We start from the raw sequence: 18,065 nt of genomic DNA on the forward strand, positions 1-18,065 counted from the left end.
AGACCCTCCCACAAAAAGCCAAAATGACCCCAATGTGGATCAACATTTAACTTGAAACTGTAACTACAGTAAACCGCATGAACTTCATCTTTTTCTTCTGTTTTTGTAAAAGAACCCAGTTCAAACCATTATTAACATCATTAACATGTGTTAGTGTCAGCTTCTGTGGACTCATCACCAGTCTATATTTCTGTCTGTGTTTAAAATGACATATCTGGGGCTCTGTCAAGTCATAAATAACAGAGAAATGAGAGAAAGAAGTCACCCAGCTGATCAGACTGGAACAAAAACATCAGTGTTGTATAATCCTTATTATATATTGACATGTTTATATGTAACATCCGATGATACTGATTCTATCCTGTTAAAGTCTATGATGGTGAGTCACACCCAGGACTGAAATGTACAATAATTCACACCAACACACTGTCAGTGTTTTGTCTGCTGCTTCTCTCTGTTCTTATAAAATATCAGAGCCATATTCCTCTGTGGTTCTGTATTGGCGTTCACTCAGTCAGAGAACTGTTGAATCAGGGTTCCCTTTAAATGTAAATGTCTGTCAAATACTGTCTTTGTGCAAAGTTAAGCAAAAGTTTATCAGATTATTTCTGAAATATCAAAAGTAGAGGATATTGTTGACAGTGTTCTTCATCCTTTTCATGTCACTGTACAAAAAGAAATAAATTCTTATGACATAAATACACGTCTTGTGTGCGGAATGTTGTTATTTCAAGGGTGTCTGTTATTAAGCTGAATAAGAAGGTCTTCCTAAAATAATTGCCAGTCATTGTCAGATTTTTCAGGGAACAAAAATATTGAACCAGAAATTGAGTATTTGATAATTTAGGGGAAAAAAAACTTAGGCAGTTATTTTAGGAAGGTTATGATACCCATTTTAGTTTATTTTTTAAATTCACAGTTGTAGGTGTTTGTTGTTTTTTTTAATTCTGCATTTTTACATAATAAACTATAGTGCATATAGTGCCATCTAGTGGGGAATACTTAGTAATGTCAGACCTTATATTTTTTTGATTAATAAAAGGAATATTTTTCTTTCAGATCCTTTTTTAAACTCTTCCAGCCAGTGTTCAGATGTTATTTTATGTATCTGAAATGGAATGATGAAATAAACTCAACTGATAGGCTGCCTCCTGTAGCACTCCCTTTTACTGCATTTCTTTTCTTCCTTTCTTCTCTTTCCATTTTCTTCTTTGTCATTCCATATAAATATATGTAAATCTCATATTTTTTCATCTCTTTTTTTGTCTGTCAGAAAATAAATCTGCAAGTATAGTTTGTGTTTTGTTGTCCGTCTGTTCTCAGTACGGTGGCCCAGAGGTGCAACAGGCCAAAAAATTATCCACTAGACGAAAAAAATTATCTACTACAAGAAAAAAAAAGAGAACAGCCTAAAAAAATTATCCACGAGATGAAAAAAATTATCTACTACAAGAAAAAAAAAAGAAGAGAAAAGCCCAAAAAAATTATCCACTATAAGAAAAAAAAGAGAACAGCCTAAAAAAATTATCCACTAGATGAAAAAAATTATCTACTACAAGAAAAAAAAAAGAAGAGAGAAAAGCCCAAAAAAATTATCCACTTCAAGAAAAAAAAGAGAACAGCCTAAAAAAATTATCCACTAGATGAAAAAAAAAATCCCCTATAAGAAAGAAAAGAGACCAGCCAAAAAAATTATCCACTAAAAGAAAAAAAAAAGAGAACAGGCAAAAAAAATTATCTACTAGCCCAAAAAATTATTCACTATAAGAAAAAAAAAAAAGAACAGGTGAAAAAAATTATCTACTATGAGAAAAAAAAAGAGAGCAGCCCAAAAAAAATATCCACTATAAGAAAAAAAAAAACAAACATCATCCACCTTTTCAATTACGGAGGCGCTGTTTACCCAAAAGGTGCCTTGCTTTAAAATTAAGACCACCACAAAAAATAAAAGGATAGGCTGAAAAATTTTAAGGCTTTCGGCTAATGTGGCTAATGCTAAGGAAGTACCCCACCGGAAGTGGAGGTCGTGCGCTAAAAAATAAAGTTATTTTAAAATATAGATATTTACATTAATATAGTTTGCAAAGCAGTTAAATGATTAAATACGGTTCCAGTGTCTGCTCAAGGTTAGGCATGGGCGTTAAATGGTTAAGGTTAGGGTTAGGGTATGGTTGGGGTTAGTTTTCAGTGGTAAATGGCCCTTGTGTGCACTGTGTGAAGGTTCGTTGCGAAGCTAATGCTAACGCGAAAAGTTGACGGCAACTTTGTGAACTACCAGTGCGAGTAAACAATTGTGTGATTACGGTCTTGAATTGTTCAACTGCCTGACATTCAATATCATTTTTGATGAATATTCGCTACAAGAAGTTCTAAAATTATTTTATTTTGAGAGGAGGAGAAGAGGAGCTTCCTGTGGAGCTCCACTATCATGGCATCGCCCATTGGTTGAGAGACAGCGAGTGCATATTGCGGTGCCGTGGCACCACGGTTGATGCCGCGAGGTGCCGTGGCACCTCGACTGGTGCCGCGACGTACCGCGGTACCACGGCTCGGTGCCAACCACTTGCCGTGGCACCGCGGTGCCGCAGCTCGGTGCCAGGTACCCCAGCACGGCACCGCGTACCATGGCTCGGTACCACAGCTCAGCTCGTTGCCAGGTGCCGAGGCACTGCGGTACCACGGCACACATCTTTATCTCCACAAAATGTCCTTCTTGATCTAGTGTTAGTGAAGACACTCCGTTTGAGTTGAGGAGGAGAGGTCTACCTGCAAACAAATGGGCAATGCCATGATAGTGGAGCTCCACAGGAAGCTCCTCTTCTCCTCCTCTCAAAATAAAATAACACAAAGTTGCCGTCAACTTTTCGCGTTAGCATTAGCTTCGCAACGAACCTTCACACAGTGCACACAAGGGCCATTTACCACTGAAAACTAACCCCAACCATACCCTAACCCTAACCTTAACCATTTAACGTCCATGCCTAACCTTGAGCAGACACTGGAACCGTATTTAATCATTTAACTGCTTTGCAAACTATATTAATGTAAATATCTATATTTTAAAATAACTTTATTTTTTAGCGCACGACCTCCACTTCCGGTGGGGTACTTCCTTAGCATTAGCCACATTAGCCGAAAGCCTTAAAAATTTTCAGCCTATCCTTGTATTTTTTGTGGTGGTCTTAATTTTAAAGCAAGACACCTTTCGGGTAAACAGTTCCCCCGTAATTGAAAAGGTGGATGATGTTTTTTTTTTTTTTTTTTTCTTATAGTGGATATTTTTTTGGGCTGCTCTCTTTTTTTTTCTCATAGTAGATAATTTTTTTCACCTGTTCTTTTTTTTTCTTATAGTGAATAATTTTTTGGGCTAGTAGATAATTTTTTTTGCCTGTTCTCTTTTTTTTTCTTTTAGTGGATAATTTTTTTGGCTGGTCTCTTTTCTTTCTTATAGGGGATTTTTTTTTCATCTAGTGGATAATTTTTTTTAGGCTGTTCTATTTTTTTTCTTACAGTGGATAATTTTTTTGGGCTGTTCTCTTTTTTTTCTTGTAGTAGATAATTTTTTTTCATCTAGTGGATAATTTTTTTTAGGCTGTTCTCTTTTTTTTCTTGTAGTAGATAATTTTTTTCATGTAGTGGATCTTTTTTTAGGCTGTTCTCTTTTTTTTCTTATAGTGGATAATTTTTTTGGGCTGTTCTCTTTTTTTTCTTGTAGTAGATAATTTTTTTCATCTAGTGGATAATTTTTTTAGGCTGTTCTCTTTTTTTCTTGTAGTAGATAATTTTTTTCATCTAGTGGATAATTTTTTTAGGCTGTTCTCTTTTTTTTCTTATAGTGGATATTTTTTTTTGGGATGTTCTCTTTTTTTCTTGTAGATAATTTTTTTCATCTAGTGGATAATTTTTTTTAGGCTGTTCTCTTTTTTTTCTTATAGTGGATAATTTTTTTGGGCTGTTCTCTTTTTTTTCTTGTAGTAGATAATTTTTTTTCATCTAGTGGATAATTTTTTTTAGGCTGTTCTCTTTTTTTTCTTATAGTGGATAATTTTTTTAGGCTGTTCTCTTTTTTTCTTGTAGTAGATAATTTTTTTCATCTAGTGGATAATTTTTTTAGGCTGTTCTCTTTTTTTTCTTATAGTGGATATTTTTTTTTGGGATGTTCTCTTTTTTTTTGTAGATAATTTTTTTCATCTAGTGGATAATTTTTTTTAGGCTGTTCTCTTTTTTTTCTTATAGTGGATAATTTTTTTGGGCTGTTCTCTTTTTTTTCTTGTAGTAGATAATTTTTTTCATCTAGTGGATAATTTTTTTTTAGGCTGTTCTCTTTTTTTTCTTGTTGTAGATAATTTTTTTCGTCTAGTGGATAATTTTTTGGCCTGTTGCACCTCTGGGCCACCGTATCTCAGTATTGATTTAATACGAGAAACACAAACTCTCTCCCACACTTAACGTTATAAATAATAACCAGCAGATGGCAGCACCGCACCAACTTAACATCTCGTTAAACTAACGCGAGAGGATGACTTCACTTTGCGCAGGCGCAATTACTCGCTAAACAACAACAGTAGCCAACAAGACAAAAGCTACAAGCTAACGGTGAAAATGTTGAATGAACGTCTCCTGAACAAAGGTAGTTCATGTTTTAACCTGCAGCTAGGGGTATTTTCATGCGAATAATGAGTGTTAAAAAAGAACAGCTACAGTTAGTCACATGTACTCCAAACATACCACACGTGTATTCGCGAGCAGCTCCACGCGTGTAGAAAAGCTAAGGTGGCTAAAGCTAATATTTGTACACAAAAACACATGTCTGCTGTGTGCTGTCGATTACATTAAAATATTAAATAAACCTCTGCTCTAACAGAAATTGTATTTTGTGTATCTGCTGAATGACACAGGTCTGTCCTAAAATGTCTCTGTTTACAATCACATCAGTAATATGGTATCAAATCAAATTAGATATTCGAGAAGATACTCTGTCCTCAGATACTCTGTTCATACAGTAACCTCTGTTTGAATCATGTTGAATCAGACTGTGTCATTTTTTAATCATCTATAATCTAACTAATCCTCCTGTCTAATTTGGAAATGTGTGTGTTTCCATCCAGGTGTAGTCAGTGAATGCAGCACCATACAGACAGTGATGGAGATGAGCCACATCACATGGACTGTGAAAGGAATGACACTTCCAGTGTCAGTATGGACTTTCATATTAGATGGTATATGTTCATTAAATCCATTTGTTATGCAAATGTTATCTTCATGTTCTCTGTAGGATGTTCACAGTGCGCTGTTATTTATCCCACTTGTAGTTCTGCTGCCTCAGTGGATGAGATGATGGAGATGGAGGAACATCCTACAGAACTGATACCAACACCTCCTCTGTGCTGATGCTGCTGGGTGAGATATTTTGACTTCATTGCATTCTTTTTTGTGTGAAATATGGATCTTAGTTTTGGGGAAAATGTTTTGAAGAACAAAACCAACAAAAGCAACAAAGAGTGGTGTGTTGTGTTTGTCAATGGCTGTGTGCTTATAGTTTATAATTAGAGCCCGACCGAGATGGGATTTTTGGGGCCGATTCCAATATAAATGATAATGGGGGCAAAAAGAAAAAGTCGATATCCAATATATTGGCCGATAACTAATATATTGGCCAATATATGAAATAAGAGCATTGATATACTGTACATGAACATAAATTCTTATAATACCCAAAATATGAATCAACACAAAGAAGCAGAAGACTACTAAATTAAAATAAGAAACTTTAATTAGTAACACTGTCAACAAAAGGACTGTAAACCCACTGATAAATAAGGAAAGGCAAACTGCAAACAATGATAAATTAGAAAAGGCAAACTGTAAACACAATGATATAAGAAAAGCAAATGGTAAACACAATGATAAATAAGAACATTTGTAGTGTTCTTTGCTTTGCTGGTGCTGGAGCCCTGGCTAACTCTTGCACTGCAGATGTTGCATCTAGTGCCTGTGGAGTCTTTTGTGAAGTGGCTCCACACCTTACTCTTCCCCTCTGCCTGTGAAATGAAAATATATACATTTAATGCATTTTGGTTATTAACATAGAATTTGATTCCATAGTTGGCCGTTTTAAAATTAAAAACAAGTGGCTGCATTTAGCTGAAAGTGATAATACATAGGCTAATGTGAGGTGTTTGTAAACTACTACATTATGTGTTTTTAAAAGGCTTATTCACAAAAAACATCTTATCAATGTCAATTAGTCATATTTACTTGCGAATGAAAAGTTCCATCTGCAGCCACTGGGTATTTGCAAACAGCTCAAAAATAAATGTTGAAGCAAACATTAAAAAGTGAAAAAAAAGTTGTCTACAAACAAAATAAGAAATAATCAAACATGCATCACATTATTAGACTTAATACAAGGGACTAAACTACATTTTATGTAACAATGTAGCTGCTTTCAAAACATGCAGTACATGAAATTACAACTAAATACTTGGAACCTTTTCAAAATTATTTTAATGAAGACATTAACTTGTGAATTTATGAGCCCCGGTAAATCCTGCATGACAGTATGAAGTGAAGTGGGACGCTGTATAGTAGTTTGACATTAATGATGGACATATATGTTTATTTCACAAAGATGCAACTCACATAACTTTAAAACGCCGTATAATAGTCTGATATTAGATAATGGTGGACATGTTGATTAACAGTCGCATCTTTTTTTATCTCACAAAGATAATTTGCCCATCTTTAAAACGCTGTATAATAGTCTGATATTAGATCATGGTGGACGTGAGAATTAACAGTTGCATATGTCTTTGTTTATTTCACTGAGATGCAACTTACACAACGTTAAAGCGCTGTAATACGCTCTTTAAAACTTGCATGAAAAAAAACTAGTACCCTGACAGCGTGTTTCCGCAAGGATGTTTTTCTCATGGGACATTGAAATGTAGCATTTGTTTTACAAAGTCACAGCTTAGCATGGAGCTGTGCTTAGCATAAGTGCAGTTTCTTTTACCGTTTTCTCTCTCCTTCTCTGCTGCAGCCGAGTGAGTGTGAGAGGTGCTGATGCACTTTGCTGGTCTGTGTGAAGGGGAGGGGCCAGGTATTTGGGCAGTGTGCAACACACAGGCACAGGAACAGTGACAGAATGTCGGCGCAGCAAAAACCTTAAATTAATATATCAGTTACATGTTGATTAATGGGTGATAAGCTATAATCGGCCAGCCTCTATTTCTAATTATAGGTTATATTGTGCTTTTCATCAACCTTTCATAGAATGGATGGTCTTTCTCATTCCACATGTTCTCTGTAGGATGTCAAAGTAATGTCAGTAATTCTTTTGTCCCACTTGTAGATTTCCTGCCTGCGAGGATGAAGTCCTGGAAATGGAGGACCTTCATACAGACCTACTGATGCTGCTGGGTGAGATATTTTATCTTTATTACTGAAAAGCTTTTGTGAGGTCAGTGAATGCTCCAACTGTGTGATGGTTTTGATCTACTGAGTTGGTAGTTTCCTCTGTTGACTCTACTAATACCAGTGAAGTTGCTCTGTTTGGTCTGAATCAGTATTGACTTTGAGTGAGTAGTGTATGTTTATCTATGAATTTGTCCAACTGTTTACTGAATAGTTTTTTGTAGAATTGGTGAGAGTTCAGGATTAGATTGAAATTAGATTTATCCAGGTTTTCTACAGTCTGGTTGTGTGTGTTTAATGACTCAGATACTGACTGTGAATTTGTCCCATAAAGGCCCAGTTAAATGGATGAGACGCATTTTGTCCTGTTTTTGTCAGATGGTTTATTTGATGAGTAGTAGCAGGTGTGTGGTTTGTGAAATGGTTGTTCTTCCCAGATTTGTAAGTTTGATTTGGTTTCTAATGCAGACATAGTCCAGAAATATGCATTCCTGATGTTTTCTCCACTGTCTGAGTTAAATTGGATGAAATAGTATGTTTTATTTGGAAGGGTTTTAGAGGAGTGTGAGGTTTTGTACAGTGTGGCTGTGAGTGTTAATGTGTGAGAGATTAGTGTTGTGTAAAAGCTGAGTGAATTTGCTCCAGTGAAACAGATGAGCTTTTGTGATGTTTTTGTTTGATTCTATGTGTTGTTGGGCCTGTGGTCCTGTGCAGTTGTGTGAAAAGCAGTGAGACAGGAGGTGTTAGTGCCCCGGTGCTCGGTGGCTCAGTGGCTTGGTCCTTGGCTGTTGTCCGGCCGCCTGTCATCGGCAGGTTGAAGGTTCAAGACTCGTGGGAGCTGAGTATCGGGAGCGGACGGAGAGGGAGGGGCGGAGGGGGCCTAGACCCCTCCGCGTTTCGTGAGATGTGTCAGGGAGGGGTTATGGAGCAGGAGATGATGACGAGCTGGTGTTTTAGAATAATGATCAGTGTTTGTTTAGTATTTGAGGTTCCATGAATATGTCTTGTGTTTTTTGAAAGTGTATTTGTATTGGTTGTGTTTTGAAGCTATTGAGTAGTTTTCCTAATGTGATGTAACTGAACTGAATTGTCTGTGTAATGCTATTGGTGTGTTTTTTGAAGGTTATGTTGAGTGTAAGTTTTTGTGTTGTTTTTCTTCCAGGTTTTGACGACGACAGCGGCTGGCCCCTGACTCAAGTTATGTTATTTGTTGCCCCTGTGGGTAAGAAATAGCATTTCTTGGGTGTGAAAGGGGGGGTGCAGAAGTGTTTTTTTCACCTGTTTTCTGTCTTTTTCAATAAAAAATTTTGTACACCCCCCTGCTTTCCATGTGAGGGCTCATTATGAGTCCCTAGTTTCATCGCGCCCTTACTGAGCAAGCCCAGGAATCGAACCACCGGCCAGCCTCACAGTAGACAGTTGTATTTGCCCCACCGACCTTCTAACTGAGCTATCTGTGAGCTACTAATGAAGTGTTCGGAACTTGTATTTATTGTGTGTTTTTTGGACCTGAACGTGTGTAAAAGTTCAAGCATTCTCTGTGGGTCTTGAACTAACTACCTTTGAGTGCAGGGGATGAGTCTTGCACTAGTTTTAACCACTGAGCTATTCTATCAGCTGATACTACAAATTTGGAAGTTGTATTTATTGTGTTTGCTTCCGCTCCTCTGTTTTTTGGGTGAAAAGCAAGTACCTGAGCGGGACTTGATCTCACAACCCTCGAAACTATAGTGAAAGTGTGCTTTTTGCCTGATGCTTAGACCACTGAGCTAAACTCAAGGTTGGGAAGTTGGAGTCAATTTCCAAGTATAAGAAATGTATACAGCTGAAACCCTGAGGAGCGAGAAGGGACGGAAATTTTGAAAAAATAGATCCCGGTGTGGGATTTGAACCCACAATCTCAAAAGTTGTAGGGTTGTGTGACATTTGCCCCATTTCTTAACCACTGTGCTACAGCTGAATTGCTGATGTGAGAGGTTTTTTTTTGGTATTTGAGGCATAAACTTGAACTGTGAGGACTGACTCTGCTCCATCTCCAAGTAGGGTCTAGGCCTTTGGCTCAAAGAGGTCAGGAAGGGGAACTGAACCAGACTGAAAGTCATGTGAAGTCTGTGATACAGACAACTCACCACCACACCAGTCTAACCTGCCATGTGATAGAGTCTGCAATGACTGTTACCCAAAAAATAATAAGTGGACAAATCAACTAATACTAACTAGTAAAATCTCAGTGCTCTAAAACTGGTACAGGACTTTACAGAAACACTTCACAAAAAAATATATGCGGGTAACACATTAAACCTCTGACAGCACTATGAACATCAGTCTTCATGGAGAAAACACTGAACCAGTTCAATAATCCAAATCCAATTTTATTTATAAAGCATCAAATCATAACAGAAGTCATGTCAGGACACTTTCCATTCAGAGCTGGTGTTGACCAGACTCTATCACATGGCAGGTTAGGCTGGTGTGGTGGTGAGTTGTCTGTATCACAGACTTCACATGACTTTCAGTCTGGTTCAGTTCCCCTTCCTGACCTCTTTGAGCCAAAGGCCTAGACCCTACTTGGAGATGGAGCAGAGTCAGTCCTCACAGTTCAAGTTTACGCCTCAAATACCAAAAAAAAACCCCTCTCACATCAGTAATTCAGCTGTAGCACAGTGGTTAAGAAATGGGGCAAATGTCACACAATCCTACAACTTTTGAGATTGTGGGTTCAAATCCCACACCGGGATCTATTTTTTCAAAATTTCCGTCCCTTCTCGCTCCTCAGGGTTTCAGCTGTACACATTTCTTATACTTGGAAATTGACTCCAACTTCCTAACCTTGAGTTTAGCTCAGTGGTCTAAGCATCAGGCAAAAAGCGCACTTTGACTACAGATTTAAAGGTTGTGAGATCAAGTCCTGCTCTGGTATTTACTTTTCACTCAAAAAACAGAGGAGCGGAAGCAAACACAATAAATACAACTTCCAAATTTGCAGTATCAGCTGATGGAAAAGCTCAGTGGTTAAAACTAGTACAATACTCATCCCCTGCACTTGTAGGTAGTTAGTTCAAGACCCACAGAAAACACTTGAGCTATTACATATTTTCAGGTCCAAAAAACACACAATAAATACAAGTTCCAAACACTTCATCAGTAGCTGACAGAATAGCTCAGTGTTTAAGACCAGTATGAGACTCATCCCCTGCACTGAAAGGGAGCTAGTTCAAGACCTGCAAAGAACATTTAAGCTTTTACACAACTCACCACCACACCAGCCTAATCTGCCATGTGATAGTCTGCAATGACTGTTACTCAAAAAATAATAAGTGGACAAATCAACTAATACTAACTAGTAAAATCTCAGTGCTCTAAAACTGGTACAGGACTTTACAGAAACACTTCACAAAAAAATATATGCGGGTAACACATTAAACCTCTGACAGCACTATGAACATCAGTCTTCATGGAGAAAACACTGAACCAGTTCAATAATCCAAATCCAATTTTATTTATAAAGCATCAAATCATAACAGAAGTCATGTCAGGACACTTTCCATTCAGAGCTGGTGTTGACCAGACTCCGTCACATGGCAGGTTAGACTGGTGTGGTGGTGAGTTGTCTGTATCACAGACTTCACATGACTTTCAGTCTGGTTCAGTTCCCCTTCCTGACCTCTTTGAGCCAAAGGCCTAGACCCTACTTGGAGATGGAGCAGAGTCTGTCATCACAGTTCAAGTTTATGCCTCAAATACCAAAAAAAAACCTCTCACATCAGCAATTCAGCTGTAGCACAGTGGTTAAGAAATGGGGCAAATGTCACACAACCCTACAACTTTTGAGATTGTGGGTTCAAATCCCACACCGGGATCTATTTTTTCAAAATTTCCGTCCCTTCTCGCTCCTCAGGGTTTCAGCTGTACACATTTCTTATACTTGGAAATTGACTCCAACTTCCCAACCTTGAGTTTAGCTCAGTGGCCTAAGCATCAGGCAAAAAGCACACTTTCACTACAGATTTGAGGGTTGTGAGATCAAGTCCCGCTCAGGTACTTGCTTTTCACCCAAAAAACAGAGGAGCGGAAGCAAACACAATAAATACAACTTCCAAAGTTGTAGTATCAGCTGATAGAATAGCTCAGTGGTTAAAACTAGTGCAAGACTCATCCCCTGCACTCAAAGGTAGTTAGTTCAAGACCCACAGAGAATGCTTGAACTTTTACACACGTTCAGGTCCAAAAAACACACAATAAATACAAGTTCCGAACACTTCATTAGTAGCTCACAGATAGCTCAGTCAGAAGGTCGGTGGGGCAAACACAACTGTCTACTGTGAGGCTGGCCGGTGGTTCGATTCCTGGGCTTGCTCGGTAAGGGCGCGATGAAACTAGGGACTCATAATGAGCCCTCACATGGAAAGCAGGGGGGTGTACAAAATTTTTTATTGAAAAAGACAGGAAACAGGTGAAAAAAACACTTCTGCACCCCCCTTTCACACCCAAGAAATGCTATTTCTTACCCACAGGGGCAACAAATAACATAACTTGAGTCAGGGGCCAGCCGCTGTCGTCGTCAAAACCTGGAAGAAAAACAACACAAAAACTTACACTCAACATAACCTTCAAAAAACACACCAATAGCATTACACAGACAATTCAGTTCAGTTACATCACATTAGGAAAACTACTCAATGGCTTCAAAACACAACCAATACAAATACACTTTCAAAAAACACAAGACATATTCATGGAACCTCAAATACTAAACAAACACTGATCATTATTCTAAAACACCAGCTCGTCATCATCTCCTGCTCCATAACCCCTCCCTGACACATCTCACGAAACGCGGAGGGGTCTAGGCCCCCTCCGCCCCTCCCTCTCCGTCCGCTCCCGATACTCAGCTCCCACGAGTCTTGAACCTTCAACCTGCCGATGACAGGCGGCCGGACAACAACCAAGGACCAAGCCACTGAGCCACCGAGCACCGGGGCACTAACACCTCCTGTCTCACTGCTTTTCACACAACTGCACAGGACCACAGGCCCAACAACACATAGAATCAAACAAAAACATCACATTTCCATCTCATCTGTTTCACTGGAACAAATTCACTCAGCTTTTACACAACACTAATCTCTCACACATTAACACTCACAACCACACTGTACAAAACCTCACACTCCTCTAAAACCCTTCCAAATAAAACATACTATTTCATCCAATTTAACTCAGACAGTGGAGAAAACATCAGGAATGCGTATTTCTGGAAACCAACAGTCAACCTGGACTATGTCTGCATTAGAAACCAAATCAAACTTACAAATCTGGGAAGAACAACCATTTCACAAACTACACACCTGCTACTACTACCTCAATTCATCAAATAAACCATCTGACAAAAACAGGACAAAATGTGTCTCATCCATTTAACTGGGCCTTTATGGGACAAATTCACAGTCAGTATCTGAGTCATTAAACACACACAACCAGACTGTAGAAAACCTGGATAAATGTAACTCTCACAAATGCTAGAAAAAAACTATTCAGTAAACAGTTGGACAAATTCATAGATAAAAAACTACTAGATAATAACTCATAGATAATAAACTACTCACTCAAAGTCAATACTGATTCAGACCAAACAGAGCAACTTCACTGGTATTAATAGAGTCAACAGAGGAAACTACCACCTCAATAGAACAAAACCATCACACAGTTGGAGCATTCACTGACCTCACAAAAGCTTTTCAGTAATAAAGATAAAATATCTCACCCAGCAGCATCAGTAGGTCTGTATGAAGGTCCTCCATTTCCAGGACTTCATCCTCGCAGGCAGGAAATCTACAAGTGGGACAAAAGAATTACTGACATTACTTTGACATCCTACAGAGAACATGTGGAATGAGAAAGACCATCCATTCTATGAAAGGTTGATGAAGAGCACAATATAACCTATAATTAGAAATAGAGGCTGGCCGATTATAGCTTATCACCCATTAATCGACATCGATCAACATGTAACTGATATATTAACTGAAGGTTTTTGCTGCGCCGACATTCTGTCACTCTATTCCTGTGTCTGTGTGCTGCACACTGCCCAAATACCTGGCCCCTCCCCCTCACACACAGACCAGCAAAGTGCATCAACACCTCTTACACTCACTCGGCTGCAGCAGAGAAGAGAGAAAACGGCAAAAGAAACTGCACTTATTTTACTCCATGCTAAGCTGTGACTTTGTAAAACAAATGCTACACTTTAATGTCCCATGAGAAAAACATCCTTGCGGAAACACGCTGTCAGGGTACTAGTTTTTTTTACGCAAGTTTTAAAGAGCGTATTACAGCGCTTTAACGTTGTGTAAGTGGCATCTCAGTGAAATAAACAAAGACATATGCAACTGTTAATCAACATGTACACCATGTTACACAGTGTTTTAAAGTTGGGTAAATTATCTTTGTGAGATAAACTCTTTGTGAGATGCAACTGTTAATCAACATGTTCAATATCTAATATCAGACTATTACACGGCGTTTTAAAGTTATGTGAGTTGCATCTTTGTGAAATAAACATATATGCAACTGGTAACTCCCATGTCCATCATTAATATCAGACAGCGTCCCACTTCATACTGTCATGCAGGATTTACTGGGGCTCATAAATTCACAATGTCTTCATTAAAATAATTTTGAAAAGGTTCCAAGTTGTAGTTGTAATTTCATGTTTTGAGAGCAGCTACATTGTTACATAAAATGTAGTTTAGTCCCTTGTATTAAGTCTAATAATGTGATGCATGTTTGATTATTTCTTATTTTGTTTGTAGACAACTTTTTTTTCACTTTTTAATGTTTGCTTCAGCATTTATTTTTGAGCTGTTTGCAAATACCCAGTGGCTGCAGATGGAACTTTTCATTTGCTGGTAAATATGACTAAATGATATTGATAAGATGTTTTTGTGAATAAGCCTTTTAAAAACACCTCACATTAGCCTATGTATTATCACTTTCAGCTAAATGCAGCCACTTGTTTTCATTTTAAAACGGCCAACTATTCAATCAAATTCTATGTTAATAACCAAAATGTATTAAATGTATATATTTTCATTTCACAGGCAGAGGGGAAGAGTAAGGTGTGGAGCCACTTCACAAAAGACTCCACAGGCACTAGATGCAACATCTGCAGTGCAAGAGTTAGCCAGGGCTCCAGCACCAGCAAAGCAAAGAACACTACAAATGTTCTTATTTATCATTGTGTTTACCATTTGCTTTTCTTGTATCATTGTGTTTACAGTTTGCCTTTTCTTATTTATCATTGTTTGCAGTTTGCCTTTCCTTATTTATCAGTGGGTTTACAGTCCTTATGTTGACAGTGTTACTAATTAAAGTTCCTTATTTTAATTTAGTAGTCTTCTGCTTCTTTATGTTGATTCATATTTTGGGTATTATAAGAATTTATGTTCATGTACAGTATATCAATGCTCTTATTTCATATATTGACCAATATATTAGTTATCGGCCAATATATCGGATATCGACCTTTTTTTTTTTTTTTTGCCCCATTATCATTTATATTGGAATCGGCCCCAAAAATCCCATCTCGGTCGGGCTCTAATTATAAACTATAAGCACACAGCAATTGACAAACTAAACTCTTTGTTGCTTTAGTTCTTCAAAATATTTTTCCTAAAAGTAAGATCCATATTTCACACAAAAATGAAGTCAAAATATCTCACCCAGCAGCATCAGCACAGAGGAGGTGTTGGTATCAGTTCTGTAGGATGTTCCTCCATCTCCATCATCTCATCCACTGAGGCAGCAGAACTACAAGTGGGATAAATAACAGCGCACTGTGAATATCCTACAGAGAACATGAAGATGACATTTGCATAACAAATGGATTTAATGAACATATACCATCTAATATGAAAGTCCATACTGACACTGGAAGTGTCATTCCTTTCACAGTCCATGTGATGTGGCTCATCTCCATCACTGTCTGTATGGTGCTGCATTCACTGACTACACCTGGATGGAAACACACACATTTCCAAATTAGACAGGAGGATTAGTTAGATTATAGATGATTAAAAAATGACACAGTCTGATTCAACATGATTCAAACAGAGGTTACTGTATGAACAGAGTATCTGAGGACAGAGTATCTTCTCGAATATCTAATTTGATTTGATACCATATTACTGATGTGATTGTAAACAGAGACATTTTAGGACAGACCTGTGTCATTCAGCAGATACACAAAATACAATTTTTGTTAGAGCAGAGGTTTATTTAATATTTTAATGTAATCGACAGCACACAGCAGACATGTGTTTTTGTGTACAAATATTAGCTTTAGCCACCTTAGCTTTTCTACACGCGTGGAGCTGCTCGCGAATACACGTGTGGTATGTTTGGAGTTCATGTGACTAACTGTAGCTGTTCTGTTTAAACACTCATTATTCGCATAAAAATACCCCTAGCTGCAGGTTAAAACATGAACTACCTGTGTTCAGGAGACGTTCATTCAACATTTTCGCCGTTAGCTTGTGGCTTTTGTCTTGTTGGCTACTGTTGTTGTTTAGCGAGTAATTGCGCCTGCGCAAAGTGAAGTCATCCTCTCGCGTTAGTTTAACGAGATGTTAAGTTGGTGCGGTGCTGCCATCTGCTGGTTATTATTTGTAACGTTAAGTGTGGGAGAGAGTTTGTGTTTCTCGTATTAAATCAATACTGAGAGAACAGACGGACAACAAAACACAAACTATACTTGCAGATTTATTTTCTGACAGACAAAAAAAGAGATGAAAAATATGAGATTTACATATATTTATATGGAATGACAAAGAAGAAAATGGAAGAAAAGAAATGCAGTAAAAGGGAGTGCTACAGGAGGCAGCCTATCAGTTGAGTTTATTTCATCATTCCATTTCAGATACATAAAATAACATCTGAACACTGTCTGGAAGAGTTTAAAAAAGGATCTGAAAGAAAAATATTCCTTTTATTAATCAAAAAAATATAAGGTCTGACATTACTAAGTATTCCCCACTAGATGGCACTATAATTTATTATGTAAAAATGCAGAATTAAGAAAAAAAAACCAAAAACGTACAACTGAATTTAAAAAAATAAACTAAAATGGGTATCATAACCTTCCTAAAATAACTGCCTAAGTTTTTTTTTTCCTAAATTATCAAATACTCAATTTCTGGTTCAATATTTTTGTTCCCTGAAAAATCTGACAATGACTGGCAATTATTTTAGGAAGACCTTCTTATTCAGCTTAATAACAGACACCCTCAAAATAACATGACGTACACAAGACGTGTATTTATGTCATAAGAATTTATTTCTTTTTGTACAGTGACATGAAAAGGATGAAGAACACTGTCAACAATATCCTCTACTTTTGATATTTCAGAAATAATCTGATAAACTTTTGCTTAACTTTGCACAAAGAAGACCGTATTTGACAGAGGCGTTTACATTTAAAGGGAACCCTGATTCAACAGTTCTGACTGAGTGAACGCCAATACAGAACCACAGAGGAATATTTTCAATTCAATTAAATTTTATTTGTATAGCCCAATATCACAACAAGGTTGTCTCAAAGGGCTTTACAGAGTCAGTTGGATGTAAACATCAACAGTCAAATAAACAGCAAGAAGATGAGCAATGTCCAGGGCATCCCCCGTCCTTAGACCCTCCTTCTTGGCAAGGAAAAACTCAAAACCCAGTGGGAAAAGGGAGAAACCTCGGGGAGAACCACAGTGAAGGAGAGATCCACTCCCATGGACGGACAGGCTATAGATGCACCAGGACTGATGGACGTCCATTTGCAGATGTAGTTCCAGTCTGGAAGGATGCAGTAGGGTGGACACATGAGGGGTCCATCCTGCTGGATGAGACAGGCAGGGGCGAGGAGGCCCATCCACAGTGGTGAGGCCAACGACGTCATCCAGACAGGTGGGGGAGGGGCTCAGGACACAGGTCAGGGCAGGACACAGATGGGTCACCGCAGATCCTGTCGTCATTGGCTCCCAAGTGGCAACAGCTGAAAAAGTAGCCACTCCCCCGGAGGGGAGTGGGGAAAGGGGACACCGGGTGAATAGTAAAGCACAGACTAAGTTGGCTAAATATTAGAAAATATAAGTACAGACAAAAGTGGTACGTACAGGGGTTGGACAAAATAATGGAAACACCTAACATTGTGGCATCATAGAAGGTGTTTCCATTATTTTGTCCAACCCCTGGAGAACCAGAAACAGCTGATAGGACTCAGTGCCTGTACTTCCCCCAACATTATTGCTCCTAGGGCAGCTTAGACTGAACTGTGGGTTCAGTCTAGTTTTAACTAGCCTGACCATAAGCTTTTTCAAACAGCAACGTTTTCAGCCTGACCTTAAATGTAGAGACTGTGTCGGCCTCTTTAATGTTAGCAGGAAGCTGATTCCATAAAACAGGAGCTTGGTATATGGCACTGATATTTTATAATAACAGAGAGAAGCAGCCGACAAAACACTCAGTGTGTTGGTGTGAATTATGGCACATTTCAGTCCTGGGTGTGACTCACCATCATAGACTTTAACAGGATAGAATCAGTATCATCTGATATTACATATAAACATGTCAATAAATAACACAACATTTTTGTTTTTGTTACT

At 38.1% G+C, this 18,065-nt stretch overlaps 2 long non-coding RNA genes across 8 annotated transcripts; one reads left to right on the top strand and one right to left on the bottom strand.

The window, feature by feature from the left end:
* Positions 1-4,546: 4,546 nt before the first annotated feature.
* Positions 4,547-14,819, top strand: LOC115433157 (uncharacterized). 5 transcript variants are annotated; one of them, XR_003937317.1, is made up of 6 exons: positions 4,547-4,630; positions 5,109-5,219; positions 5,313-5,400; positions 7,355-7,422; positions 8,579-13,336; positions 14,517-14,819. It is a non-coding gene; the product is annotated as an uncharacterized LOC115433157 (long non-coding RNA). The 5 variants fall into 5 exon arrangements; XR_003937318.1 differs by lacking the exon at positions 14,517-14,819 and adding an exon at positions 13,447-14,472; XR_003937319.1 differs by lacking the exon at positions 8,579-13,336 and having other exon boundaries at positions 14,517-14,790.
* Positions 5,752-15,995, bottom strand: LOC115433174 (uncharacterized). 3 transcript variants are annotated; one of them, XR_003937322.1, is made up of 7 exons: positions 15,908-15,995; positions 15,319-15,429; positions 15,138-15,225; positions 13,181-13,248; positions 7,267-11,984; positions 7,016-7,166; positions 5,752-6,041 (listed from the first exon to the last, which is right to left on the bottom strand). It is a non-coding gene; the product is annotated as an uncharacterized LOC115433174 (long non-coding RNA). The 3 variants fall into 3 exon arrangements; XR_003937323.1 differs by lacking the exon at positions 7,016-7,166; XR_003937324.1 differs by lacking the exons at positions 7,016-7,166; positions 7,267-11,984.
* Positions 15,996-18,065: the final 2,070 nt, after the last annotated feature.

This window comes from Sphaeramia orbicularis, chromosome 2 (assembly GCF_902148855.1).
Source record: "Sphaeramia orbicularis chromosome 2, fSphaOr1.1, whole genome shotgun sequence".
In the NCBI taxonomy this organism is placed as follows: domain Eukaryota; kingdom Metazoa; phylum Chordata; class Actinopteri; order Kurtiformes; family Apogonidae; genus Sphaeramia; species Sphaeramia orbicularis.